At 40.5% G+C, this 13,468-nt stretch overlaps 1 pseudogene; it reads left to right on the forward strand.

Annotated features, from left to right (window-relative positions):
• The window catches only part of LOC145401969 (calcitonin gene-related peptide type 1 receptor-like), a 160,552-nt pseudogene that overhangs the window by 52,980 nt on the left and 94,104 nt on the right, over positions 1-13,468 (forward strand).

Here is a 13,468-nt window from a genome sequence, read left to right on the forward strand (position 1 = left end):
GTGATGTTTATATGTTGTTCTAGTCTAACGTTGTCACTATCAGCTGTCAAGACGACATCAAAAGGCCCATGATGGTCCGTTTATGTGCTGTTCTAGTCTAACGTTGTCAGTTGGATTTTATGCAGTTAACCAATTGATCGTGTTATCTGCAGCTTTGGCAATGGAACCCAAGTTGTCCACACGCAAGTCCGAGATACTAACCACTCAGCCACGGCAACTGACTGGGCGCCGGGAGCAGAGTTATTTGGTCAAACTTTGATCGCTCATTAAATATAGTAAATGTTTCTCAATCATGATGGGACCAAGTATTTTCACATCAGCGAATTTTTTGCGATTTTTGTGCCAGTTTTGGTGCGATTTGAATGTGTAGTTTCGGCTGGCCAAAATACACACACACACAGACACACAGCTACTGCTATAGTATATTAGATATAAAGCCATCAAAAACTACTGTGAACGCAACCCTAGTATCACGCACTCACACCAGGAGTGGCTTTTTTTGGTCAAACTTTGATCGCTCATTAAATATAGGACAGGTTTTTCAGTCGTGATGGGACCACGTTTTTTCACATCACCGAAGTTTTTGCGATTTTGTGCCAATTTTGGTGCGATTTGAATGTGTAGCTTCGTCTGCCCAAAACACACACACACACACACACACACACACACACACACATGGCTACTAGTATAGTATATTTTATATATATATACATATATATATATATATATATATATATATATAGATAGATATATATATATATCTATATATATATATATATATATATATATATATATATATATATATATATATATATATATATGCGGGAGAGACAGTAGTAGAATGGATGTGGAAGATGTGCAGATTGGCCTGGGAAGAAGGTAAAGGCCCAGATGATTAGAAGTCAGGTATAATTATGCCCTTGTACAAAGGGAAAGAGGAAAAAGAAGTGTGTGGTAATCATAGGGGCATTTGTCTTCTCAGTGTAACAGGAAAAGTATACGGTAGGATACTTATTGGCAGAGTTAGGGAAATAACAGAGGAATTAGTTAGAGAAGAACAGGAAGGCTTTAGGAAGGGAAGAGGTTGTGTAGATCAGATATTCATTTTTATATCATTAGTGGAAAAGTGTCAAGAGAAGGGAAAGAAGTTGTGTACGGTCTTTATGGATTTGAAGAAAGCATTTGACAGGATGGAAAGACAAGGATTGTGGTAAGTATTAAGAATATATGGAGTAGATGGAAAGTTGTTGAATGCTGTGAAGAGTATGGATGAGGGTGATAAGGCTGCAGTGCGTGTGGATAGTAAACTGAGTGAGTTTTTCTATTTGAAGGTTGGGTTGAAACAGGGATATGTGATGTCTCCATGGTTGTCCAATCTGTATAAGGATGGGGTTATACAAGAGATACAAGGTAGGGCAGTGGATGTTGGAGTGGCCCTAATGAGAGAGGGCAGTGTTTGGAAACTCCCTGTACTGTTGTTTGCAGATGATACTGTGTTGTTAAGTGAAGACGAAGGGGAGCTGCAAGGGTTGGTGAATGGTTTGGGAGAATGTGTAAGAAACGGAATTTAAAGGTGAATGTAGCGAAGAGTAAAATTATGGTCTTTGAGAGAGGTGAAGTCAGTGAATGTACAGTGAGGTTGGATGATGAGGAAATGGAAAATGTGAGTACATTTAAGTACTTGGGTAGTGTGATGATTAAGGATGGAAGTTTGGAGGATGAAGTGCTTGAAAGGGTGCAACAAGGAAGAAAAGTTGCTGGTTCCTTGAAGGCAGTGATAAGAAACAGGGAAGTGAAAGAGTTATTACTGGACAATATTGTGATACCAACTCTGACATATGGAAGTGAAGCTTGGACGTTGTTGGAGGGGCAAAATTCAAGAGTGAGAGCAGAGGAAATGAGTTATTTGAGAGGAGCCTGTGGAGTCACATGGAGAGACAGACTGACAAATGAGGATGTGAAAGAGCGTTGTGGTGTGGATGTGGATGTGATAGGAAGCATTAGGAGAAACACACTGAGGTGGTTTGGCCATGTGGAGAAGATGGAGAGTGAGAGACTGACGAGGAGAGTGTATGTGAGTGAGGTGGAGGGGGAGAGAGGGAGGGGAAGGCCAAAGATGATATGGAGGGATGGAGTGGATAGGTATATGAGAGAAGGGGGTGTGAATTGGGAGCAGGGCAGTGAAATGGCGGGGGACAGGGTGACGTGGAGGCGATCTGTTTGTGCCCAACCCATATAAGGGATTAAGGCGTCTGGCAATATATATGTATATATATATATATATATATATATATATATATATATATATATATATATATATATATATATATGGAGCCTCTGTGGTACAGTGGTAAAGTGTGCGTTTTTGTACACTGAGGAACGAGGTTTCACTCCCTGCCAGGGTAATAAACTTTGGGAGCGTTCTTCTGGCCACGTACTGCATTGGCGGACATCAGGGGTGTCGTGGTTGAACCAGTGTCGCATTGTATAAAGTATGCTTGTACCCAGTCGGCTTGCGCGGGGCGATTACACTCGGTTCATAGACTACACACTCATATCCAAAGCCACTCCAACACTACAATACACTTACAAGTACTTCTCACCCTACATACAATCTCTACCAGACAGCCTAAGCCACTTGGTAGAGACACATTGGCTGTATCGTCCCCGCTTCGGTTGGGATAGGCCGGTCCTGCAGTGGACACTCAATCGGCTGATGAGATGAGATGGGATGATATATATATATATATATATATATATATATATATCCATCATCCAATCCAAAATTGTCCAATGAGGAGCGTAAGAGCCGGGCGATAGGCAGTTGGTCCCGACATTTAAGGGGCTTCGGTTCATTTTTTTGGTTGAAAACGAAATTATGCATCAATTTACATGAAATATTACTAGATAATAGCTATATTTAGGAAAACAATCCCTGAGCTTTATTTGTAAATGATTAATTTAATCACTGATACTTTTAAAATGACTATATGTTTACTCACTTAGGAGCAGTAGTCAGTGAAAGTTAGGTTAAATATATTAAGGTTGTACAGAATATTTTTTTCTTTTTTTCATGTATCGTCCTGAAACTTTCTACACGCTTAAGTAGATATCATAGCTGTTATCCAGGAAAGTTTCATGTAGATTGATGCATAATTTCATTTTCAACCAAAAATCTGAACTGACGCCCCTCAAGATGAGAGTGACCAGCTGCACACATCATTGAGTGGCATTACATGAGTAATCAACCCCAACCACCCCTTAGATATAAACCTTCACCGGCTAAATCCGATTGGAGCGCAATAACTACCCTCTAAACCACCAGTCGCCAAAATTTGGTTATATGGTTACCACCCAGTATAGTACAGTAAATGGTTTCCTGGTGTACTGGAAACCATTTGGCTTGTCACTCAGTGTAGAGTCACCCACAGCCAGAAGGAAGAGGAAAGAATGAAGGAAAGAAAGGCAGAAGAGGGAGTGTAAAGTTACCCGTTGGCAGAAGGGCATGGAAAGAATGAAGGAAAGGAAGACAGCAGAGGATGGAAGGAAAGAAGGATGGACGAGTGGAAAGGGCACAGGCTACACCCGACAGCAGCACTACATCGAGTGAGTAGTGCTGCTGTCGGAATTGGGTGGATGGATGGTTTTATATATATATATATATATATATATATATATATATATATATATATATATATATATATATATATATATATATATATATATATATTGTGTCTGTGTGTAAATTAAATAACTCAAACAGTTTTTATGCGATTTTTACCAAACTTGATGGAAGGTTTGAGGGTCAACCAAGTGGCTGACCTTTTTTTTAAAGCTCTAGGTCAATGGTCAACATCACACTGCATAGTCAACTTGTACAGTTTTGATTCTGATCCGGTTTAGACCAAGCTGGTGGATGAGATGAGGTTCAGCCACAGCGTTAACTTTTTTGTAGCAAAATCAGGTAAAGATTGTGATCACATGGCAAGATGAACTTAAACAGACCTAAACGAAGGTATTTGTGATATTTCAGTGCAAAGCAAAAAAGAGGTGATTAGATTTTGGGAACAATCCGCCAAAAGCCCATATATGATGGAAAGTCTGAGGGTCAGCCAAGAGTGAAGAGGTTTAATTTTAAAAACAATGGGTCAATGGTCAAGGTCACAAAATAAAACCAATTCAACAGTCTTGATCTCATTTGACCAAGCTTAGTGTAACGATTTAGACCCGGGCAAGAACGAAGTAACTGGATTTTTAGAACAACCGACCAAAGGACAAGGTAACAGGGCAAAGTGAAATGTTTGACCCTTAGACCAGTAGTATAGCGAGGGTGTTCTGCTCTTTGAAAACCCCTCCTTGTCAGGCTATGTTCATCCCTTGACCATGTAATGGCACGTGCTAGGTATAAGTTTACTTTTTCAACGAAGTTATAACCATGATAGTTTTACACAGGCTACTTATCACATGAATCAACCTTGCTAATCTCGCCCTGTATATAAATCTCCTGCAATGCCTGTCGGTCTGTCCCTAACAGATCAAGATGATCGCATATCATGTCTTAGTTTTCGGGTGACCGTGATTAAAAGACATTCATGTTGGCTTCAAACAATTTCACTAAGAACCGACTCCCCTAAGCTGAATAGAATCGAGCGATAGTAGCAAGGATGAAATAATTATTACGATATCGCACTGCAGCGATTGTTGAATTTTGCTTCTAATTCCTTCACAGTGTTGTTTCAGATCAACTGGCGATAGCAAGAACGAAATAAGAAAGGTGTCACTGTACAGAAGGGATTAACTAACCTCAACAACGGCCATTCTTTCCATCCCAAGTCTCTCCCTTGTATACGAGTATACTCCTCAGCCTCCAGTCACGGTCTCATCCTTGGCGTGCCTCCCTTCCCTACCCGATCCACTTCACCGTTTTTCGACTTAATCAGTCAGTTGCAGTTTTCACCACAGCCCAACCCAGGTTCTGTCAAATCATACTCAGCTCCTGTCCTTCATCTCCCACGTAGACCAACTCTTCGTTTTCCTCTATCCACATTACAGATATTCAAACTGAGACATTCTGCTGCTGATCATCATTTCATCCCCGTTCACTTTGGCTGGATGAATCACTCTTGCGTGTAAATCAAAGACGGTAAATAAAACCCATACTTGTAGACAAAGAATATTTTTAACAAACAGTTTCGATGGACACTGTCATCATTATCAGTGGCCTTGACGACTGACGATGGCGGCAGTGTCCACCGAAACTGTTTGGTAAATATAGTCTTCGTCTACAAGTGTGGGTTTTATTTACTGCCAGATCACTTTCCTACTTGTCTTACTCATGTCTCTCTGTCTCACCTATGGTCTACCTCTCCTCCTCCTCCTGTCCATTTCACCATTATAGCCTATATCCATACATTTTGAATACATGGGCCCGATAAATCTGTTGTTATATATATACTCGTCTAGAGAGAGAGAGAGAGAGAGAGAGAGAAAGAGAGAGAAACACACAGACAGACAGAGGGGGGGTAAACTCCGATAAACAACTTACCGAAAGCCAGACACTCAAGGAAGAGAAAAACAGGGTCAATGTTTGTCAGAGCACAAATTGGAGTTCTGACTCACAGAATCCCATTAAATTTTTTTGCACTTACGGTTGTGCATGTTTTTTTTCTAGTGTGCTGTGCTTGGAAGTGAATTTGATATAATTTAGTCATAATTTGGAAACAGTACAGAACAGGATAATCTTGATATTATCATAAGTCTCTTTTTGCATCATTCGTGATTAGCGCTTCATACTGTAAGAGGAACATAAGTACCAGTATACTTGAATATCTTTTCTCTCTGATCAGATGTTAAGATAAAGATAACAGGAGTCTTAGTTAAGACTCTCAAGTGTTGCTGTACGGCGGTCAGTTATGAAGTTGATATCAGTTCAAACAAAAACTGCAATTGCTTAGAATGAAGCAAAGCAGTATTAATAGACCAAAGTATAAAGATATATACGATTACACTCATCTCTGAGGGGAATGACAAAGGGTTGAAGATAAAGAGAGCATTTAAATCTTTTTTTCTTCGTGGCGTTCGTCGAGCTGTGTCTTAGAACTTTTGTATATAATTTTTGTCTGTAATGCAAAGCAGCCGTATTAACACTATCTATCTATCTATCTATATCTATATCTATATCTATATCTATATATCTATCTATCTATCTATCTATCTATCTAAATATATATATATATCTATATATATATATATATATATATATACACACATATATGTAGATATATATACATATATATTCTCACAGTATTGTGGTTCTAATCCTCTAATATTCAATATAGCCCTTCTCCATCTATCCAGCAGTCATTTCAATCCGCAGTGGAGTAGTGCTTTCATGTATGGCACTACACATACATTACATATTGCTTGAAGGAAACAAAGACTTTTCTCAAATTAATTCCCTCTCACTGGCTTCCTGCATCACTCACTGCTGTCATTAATACCCTGGACACTTCGTTGGAGTTCGACCTATAGCCTCCCATGAACTGTTGGGAATTCATTAACTCCTTCACTATGAGTCTCTCCTGAACCGAATAAAATCTGTTGCCACTGACAAAAATGGAATGAAAAGATGCAATCGTAAAGGACGAGAGTAGAGTATCAGGAAGCACCAATCTGTCTATCTAATACAAAATTAATGTGCAATTTTTCAGTGTGCTTAGGTCCACAACTGACTGTACGGTACTCGTGTTTAGAACAATCCGGCTCAGTAATCCTCCTCCCATATCAAGCTATCACTAAAACGCAACGTATTGAAACATCCCGAAATTGCCAAATATTAACTTTAGGCTTTAGTCTGAATTAATCATAGAGTAACAAACTTTGCAAGTAGTGATGCTAGGTTCTCTCTCTCTCTCTCTCTCTCTCTCTCTCTCTCTCTCTCTCTCTCTCTCTCTCTCTCTCTCTCTCTCTCTCTCTTTTTCAGAAAAAATAATAGATACATAAACAATTAATTAAATGATTGGAACAAAATAGCCATCGTAAATGAAGAAACCTATAATGGCATCTAAATTTAACACACCTCTGCTAATTAGCCCCACTTACCTTTACTAACTAAAACCACACACCTACACTAACACTACACACCTACACTAACTAACACCACACACCTACACTAACTAACACCACACACCTACACTAACCCCACACACCTACATTAACACCACACACCTACACTAACACCACACACCTACACTAACTAACCCCACACACCTACACTAACTAACCCCACACTCCTACACTAACTAACCCCACACACCTACACTAACACCGCACACCTACACTAACTAACCCCACACACCTACACTAACTAACCCCACACACCTACACTAACTAACACCACACACCTACACTAACTAACACCACACACCTACACTAACTAATACCACACACCTACATTGACTGACACCACACACCTACACTAACACCACACACCTACATTGACTGACACCACACACCTACACTAACACCACACATCTACACTAACACCACACACTTACACTAACACCACACACTTACACTAACTAACGCCACACACTTACACTAACTAACACCACACACCAACACTAACCCCACACACCTACACTAATACCACACACCTACACTAACAACACACGCCTACCGTAACTAACACCACATACCTACGCTTACCCAGCACACCTACCCAAACTGACACCACACACTTACACTAACACAGCTTACCTACCCAACTGACACCACACACATACGCTAACTAGAAACACACATCTACACTAATTAACTCCACATACCAAAGCTATATAATTAACGCCACACACCTACACTAACTAGCACCATTTAACCAACACGTATTTAACCTATCCTTGTCTAACCTCGTATCTAATCAAACCTAACCCAATACACCTAATCTAGCCTAACCTAACCTAATCCCAGACACCTGCACTAGTTAACCACAGCTTTTGAAACATAAACTCACACACGCATTACCTGCCTTAAACCTAATTTATCTTAACCTAACACCACACACATGACCTACCTTATTCCGACCTAACCAAAGCCAACGTAAGCCACACATGTGCACTAATTAAGCCCCATACCTGTCTGCCCTCAGGTATGGCCCACAGGGAGTGTCTGGAGGACGGACGCTGGTTCAGACACCCCAAGACTAACCTCACCTGGTCCAACTACACCACCTGTGTTGACCTCGATGACCTCTCGGTTGGTGACGGTGATGGGGTCATATTCACCTGGGCTTACCAGGTTCCCATACCACCACCTCCTCCTCCTCCTCCTCCTCCTTCTCCTCCTCCTCCTCCTTACAAATTTATTACTTTTACTTATTTCATGTACTTCAAGGTCAGTTTGTATTTTAGTCTTACTATCTGTAGACGACTTTATTCAGCCTAGGAACTACTTATTGAAATGAAAAGTCTGGAATGAGCTTAAATAACCCTCTGTATTGGAAATACCTCTGTATTGGAAATATCCCTCGAACTGAATAAACAGTCTCATAAAGTAAAGAATAAAAGATAGTGACGTACTTTACCCTATTTGATTGACCTGTGCATCTGAAATGTAAGGGGAAGAGTAGGGTGTGTTTGATTCACGGCTGCTGATTGATCACCGATGATAAAAATCTACAGCTCTTCTTATTTTAACACATATATGTTTATATTTGTAAATTGCCTGCAATATAAGTTGCCAGTTTAAAAATGGAAAAATTTCCGAAGCTAAAGAGGTCAAAATTAGCTTTAAAAGTTTACTGTCATCAAAGAAAATTAAAGATCATTATAAACCTTTATAAAACGATGAGTGACGTATGAGGTACATTATCCACCCACGGTGTACATCCACGTCCGCATATTGCACTGCATCCTCCCACGGTGTACACCTTCTTCCGCATGTTGCACTACAGTACATGCCTGCATTTACTTCAGTGACATCATCGGCGGCCAATCAGCAGCCGCGAATCAAACACACCCTACTTGCCCCATACATCTCAGGTGCACATGTCAGTCAAATAGACTATAATGTTGAAGGTATTAAAGGCTTTATTCTCGTGGCCTTAGGAGATTCGTCTAGAACATCCTCCTCCTCCTTACAGGTTTGTTTACTTGTAACAGAGTCATCAACATGAATAAACGCCTTACTTCACACTCCTCTTTGTTCAAATGGTATGAAGCATGAGTAAACCCACATCCTAAAATGCACGTCACCTACGGCTTGCCACGCCGGAGTCCCTCGGCGTGTGCAGGGGATTTACAGTTATGCGCTGATGTCAGGTTTCGCAGTTGCTCTGTTCGATTGTGTGATACGTTGAACAGGAGGCTTTATTAGGCACGTATCCTTCAGCACCTAAAACAAAGGCGATTTTTCTCTCTCTCTCTCCGTTTTATATATATATATATATATATATATATATATATATATATATATATATATATATATATATATATATAATCTCATCAGCCGTTTGAGTGTCCACTGCAGGACCGGCCTATCCCTACCGAAGTGGGGACTATACAGCCAATGTTGTATCTCTGCCAAGTGGCTTTGGTTGTCTAGTAGAGATTGTATGTATGGTGAGAAGTGCTTGTAAGTGTAATTGTTGTGCTGGATTGGCTTTGGATGTGGTAGTCTGTGAACCAAGTGTAATCGGCCCGCGCAAGCCGGCTGGGTGCAAGCATACTTTATAGTATGCGACACTGTTTCAACCACAGCACCCCTTGTGTCCGCCAATGCAGTACGTGGCCAGAAGAACGCTCCCAAAGTTTTTTTACCCTGGCGGGGCGCGAACCCTTGTTCTCCAGCGTACGAAAACGCACACTTTACCATATATATATATATATATATATATATATATATATATATATATATATATATATATATATATATGTGTGTGTGTGTGTGTGTGTGTGTGTGTGTGTGTGTGTGTGTAGGAGTGGGTAGGAGGAAAGAGGTTTTTTATATTCCTTTAACTTTTCTGGCTACATAAAGTCCAATCTGAGAGTGACTGTACAGAAGTACGGACATCAGGGGTACTTATACACAGGGCGTCCCTAGGACCTTTGTCGTGTCTCATGCTGACTGGCTGTCCTCTTCTGTTTTGTTGACCTGACCTGATAATCCTATCGTGACTTGACCTGGCTCCTTCCTATACCTAATTTCTCACTATTCCCGTCCCACATCGTAAGGTCAAAGCTACACCTACCGCAGTGGCCGACCAACGCATAAAGCCATCTCTGTAATTAGTGACTTCCTCTGTACATATATATGTGCGGCCTTTAAAGCTTTTCTCATCATTTTGTCTAACACCTTCATTAAACTCGTAAATTCCTGCCATTTAGGTGGATTTTGGCAGTTGGCACTGGTCTATATACAGGATTAAGAAATTTAAGGAGTTATGACTAGGTACATCTGCCTTATATTTCGTTAGTCTTTTCGCAAGACTTCTCCCGGTCTCACCTATACTGTATATTATTTGGGGCAACCATTACAAGGTATACTATAGATACTATTCTCATTAGCGTTATTTTCACCTTTCCTCTTTATTGGCTGGCTGAACTTTACCCCTGATGAAAGGGCTATTCTTAAGTCTGCTTTATTTACTTAGTCACCTTTTACGGAAGCCTTGTCTGAGTTTGGAGCAAATATGTATCTTTCATTCTCAATATTCACGTTCATATTATAACTTCTGTTTCTTCTCATTATCCTTTCTGCTTTATCTTTGAGACTTATAACCAACCTTCAGAGAAACACAACCTCTTAAAGGCCTCTGTTATGGTTACGTTCCTCTTCTAATAAAATAACAATCAAAATGCCTGATTTCGTTCTGTTACTGCATAGATAATGAACGAAATCGTCTTTGTTGGCTCGCTTTGTATAACCCGAGAATTTTACATTCCAATCTTTTCTCCATACTATGGTATCTGATATGGTAAGTTATTTTCTTTTTCTTTTTCTACTGTCAATTGGATATTACTGTTTACACTGTTCAGCATCCGTCATTAATGATCTATATCTGTTCCACTTGGCACTGAGCTAGCACATTATAAACATACCTGAGCCAAAAATCGTTTATCGTCATCCTTCAGTGTCTCCATGTTGAGGTAGGCCATGACAACACTGAGGGAGAAGTCCATGGCTAGGCCTTTTATGCTGTACATATTCTTCTCCGTTAAAAACAGACATTCATAATCCCACGTAAAGTTTTTTTTTATTTTTTATTTTTTTTAATTTAGATTCTTTATTTATCATTCAGTACAAGCCCCAACACTCTGGGGAACATTGTCGCTGAAGGCCAAGCAGGGAAGGGTGTGAGAGCAAATGGGTACAGTGACACAAATATGACATAAAATGTATAGAAGTAATTATCATCACAAGCACAGTAATGAACGAAGAGATACAATGACATACATTGTACAAAGTTGTTGCAGTAATTATCATTACAAGTTTATGAATGAGCACAGTGATACACTGACACACACACATACGTACATACCCGGTATGTATGCAGAGAGGCGCATATGTACACATACATATACGTACATATCTATACATATATGTATATATTCACACATGTAACCACAGACATACCGGTACTGTTTGTACAGGATAGGTACACATGTATAAAGATATGTGTATGTGTACACACGTGCATACATATACATACGCTACGTGCACATATATATGATATGCAGTATATTCATATATATATATATATATATATATATATATATATATATATATATATATATATATATATATACAGACGTCGGAATAAGTTCGTTTCCTTTTCCGTGGACTATGGCATTTGTAACACTGCTCGATGGAGAGATATCGCCTCCTCCTCCCTTCCTCATAGTCCCACACTCCCACGCAACCCCCCCACTTTTCTCTCCGACCCCATAACCCCACCCGGTACCCTCCATACTCTCGCTCCCAGCCAGCTAGGGGTTTCTGTGCTTGAAGCACCTCTCTAATTACGTGTAATTCGAACAACTAGTAAAGGAATAGTACAGTATATATCATAAACCAAGTTAGGAAAAGGTTTACTACACTGTGTGTGTGTGTGTGTGTGTGTGTGTGTGTGTGTGTGTGTGTGTGTGTGTGTGTGTGTGTGTGTGTGTGTGTGTGTGTGTGTGTGTGTGTGTGTGTGTGTGTGTGTGTGTGTGTGTGTGTGTGTGTGAGAGAGAGAGAGAGAGAGAGAGAGAGAGAGAGAGAGTTAAAAGACAGGGAGCGACAGGCGGAGACGGAGAGCGAGTGGAAAAATGAGAAATGAGAGGACAATTAAGGAGAAAATAAGAAGGGGGGAGGCAAGGAGAGAACAACGAGAGCTAAGAAAAGAGACAGAGAGTGAGAAGAAGAGACAGTGAGAGATGAAATGAGATACAAGCAGTGTGAAAAGGAAAGAGAAAAGGGAGGTGTGAATAGAAGGACCAGGAGTCAGGGATGTAGAGACAAAAGGGGAGACAACTGAGAGAAAATGGGATGCAGCAAATATAGAAATAGGGATAACAAAAGGAGAAAGTGGGAAAGAGAGCTACGGAACGGAATACTGAGAACGATAATGAGAAAAATTAGAAGAGGAGGCAAGGTAACTGGCAGGAGGAAGAAAATGTGTTATTCTGGCAAGGACGCAGGGAAAGAACTAAGCAGGATAAGACGAAAGCATTGTGGATGAGTAGAACGGATGTAACATTCAAGTAAAAGGGGAAAGAGAAGTTTGCGGAGAGAAAGTAGAAATTAAAGGTAGGAAGAAAATAAGATAATCTGGGGGGCAGGAAGGAGGAGGGGGATGTTAAGAAGAGAAGACAAGGGGAGGGAGAGGGAGAGAGGGAGGGAAAGTCAGTGGGAACAGTGGAATGAAGGAAGAGATTTCGGGTGACAGGGAGAGACGGATAGAAGAGAGAGAAAAAGAGCATGCAGTTATTACTGAGGGAAGAAAGCAGTGAAAGAAATGGATTTAGAACAAGTAAAGAAATATGGAGAGAGTAATGAAGGAAAAAAGAAAAGTAGGACATATGACAGATGAAAAAAGTAAGACAAAGTTGTGACACAGGGAGGGAGAAAGAAAAGATGAGTGAGGTAATGAGGGAGTGACAGAGGGGGAGAGAGACGAAGGGAAGGAAAGAGAGAGGGTGGAAAGTAGGGACTGGGCAGACAGCTATAAAGAAAGGGGAAGGAGGGAAAAGGAAACTGGGGATAAGACAAAGGATCCAGAGGGAGAGAGAGAGAAAGAGAAGGAGGGGGGGGGCAGTACACAGACAGGCACAGACATAGGTCGACAAATATTCAGAAAGTGTGCGTGTGTGTGTGTGTGTGTGTGTGTGTGTGTGTGTGTGTGTGTGTGTGTGTGTGTGTGTGTGTGTGTGTGTGTGTGTGTGTGTGCGCGCGCTTCCGTCCGTGTCACTCCTATGACATTGTTCTATTT

Source organism: Coenobita brevimanus, chromosome 57 (assembly GCF_032717465.1).
Source record: "Coenobita brevimanus isolate Jiangsu-jjx chromosome 57, ASM3271746v2, whole genome shotgun sequence".
Lineage (NCBI taxonomy): Eukaryota > Metazoa > Arthropoda > Malacostraca > Decapoda > Coenobitidae > Coenobita > Coenobita brevimanus.